This window comes from Cupressus sempervirens, chromosome 5 (genome assembly GCF_028749045.1).
Source record: "Cupressus sempervirens isolate cs-2001-9-10 chromosome 5, ASM2874904v1, whole genome shotgun sequence".
NCBI classification, from domain to species: domain Eukaryota; kingdom Viridiplantae; phylum Streptophyta; class Pinopsida; order Cupressales; family Cupressaceae; genus Cupressus; species Cupressus sempervirens.
The window spans coordinates 260,784,494-260,786,451 of record NC_143122.1 but is presented as its reverse complement, the minus strand read 5'-3'; positions in this window follow the sequence as shown (position 1 = coordinate 260,786,451).

Here is a 1,958-nt window from a genome sequence, read left to right as displayed (position 1 = left end):
CCTTCATCCATCCTTGCATCTAATCCCTCCATCCCTCTACCCCTTAGCCTATAAATTGAATCTCATCCCAAGCCATTTCATCAACAATCTTTGAGCTAAAGTTACCATGCTATTTTGAGAACCAAAGCCATCAATCTTACCCTTATAATGCCAAATTGAGAGCTCACAAAGCTACCAATTTGCCATTACCCATCTCTATTGAAGCAGCTTTTGAGCATCTTGAGCATACATCCACAGCAAAAGGACACATCTACAGAATCAAGAAAGCATGGAGTGTTTTCTCTTGTGAGGTTTGCACTTCTTGTTTGCTTTCTTTGTCTAAGCATATATGTGAATTTAGTTTTTGTTTTGTGAATGTTTACTTTATTTGTTAATGTTCTTTGCATACTAAATCTTGTTCTACAGTGCAAACTACCTCACGATTGGAAATCTATCTACATGCTTAGCCCAAACCATATTCTTGGTGCAAATGCCTCATTGTCAATTATCTATTTGCACATTTAGGAACCCTTCTCTGATACCACTTGTTGAAAGGTGCTTCCCTTAATACCAAAAATACATAAAAATAAATAAAGAAATAAAAATAATTGGCGAGAACAAAATATGGGCTTCTTACAATCATTGCAAATGAAAGCTTATAGAATTTTGAAATACAATATGCAAACCCACATGGGTGCCTTCCTTACAATAATTTGCAATAGAAAGTTGCAAACTATCACCTAGATTTATCCTGGACAATATAAGGGAATTCCTTAAAAGGAAATTTTTTACACTACCTAGAAAGCTTCTAGGCATCAAACCATAACCCTTGAGACTAACTAACTCTAAAATAACATATAGAGTCGGCTTGATACACCTTTGACACTTGTTTTGGAAATTTTGGTCAGCCCATCTTTGGAAGACCATAAATTTTGAATTGTTGCTTTGATTGGCTATTATAACCCCTTTTTGAAATCCACAACTTCTGATTTACAGGGCCCAACTTGTGCAAGCTTTAGTTGATCCCATTTTGGAGCCCATTAGGGCCTCTAAGTTCTTCAATAGTAAGCCTAAATTTTTTTATACAAAATTTGCACACCTAAAATCTTCAATAAATCCATGAATACTCATGAGATGACACTAAGTCTCAACTAGTAGGCTAATATATCCAGAATGAATGTCCACCTCTGAAATTAGGAGATTCTAAGCTCATATGACTAACTTACTAACTAGAAAGCCTTTACAGATAATAAATCTACACTAAGACAACCCTTATTCAAGAAATAAAAAAGGAAATATTTTTGGTTGATTCAAGATTTCTCTTATACGGAGGATGCTCATGCATCATAACCCAATATTTTTGCCCTTTTTATAACCATCATACTTTGTAAGTGTAGCATGAGTTGTCCTCTTTACCCCCAACTTATCTACTATTTTAGTTGAAACCAAGTTATTGTTAATCCCATTATCCATTATTACCTTACAACATTTTTCTCTTTCTTACATATTATTCTAAAAAAAAAATTTAAAAAATCTTTGGAAACTTTTATCTTCACTTTTTGTTGGCTTGAATAGTGTCTTCTTTATCATAAATCTTTTTCCTCTCTTAGATACATCTAATTGGCTAACTTACTTTATGGATTCAATATCCCCTCTAGCTATATGTGAAATTATGGTATGCTTTTTTTAATCCATAAGTACACATATATGTGTATATGTATTTTCATATGCATATATAGATATATATGTATATATACATATTCACATATATGTATATATATATGCATATACATATTATATATATACATAATACATATACACATATCATATGTGTATATACATATATACATAATACATATATCTATCTATACAAAATGCATGTTTATATACAATAAAAAATACCAAAAAATATAAAATCTATTTAAAAACATTGGAGAGGCTCAAAAAAAAAATTGCATGCTTGATTTGATGGTTGATGA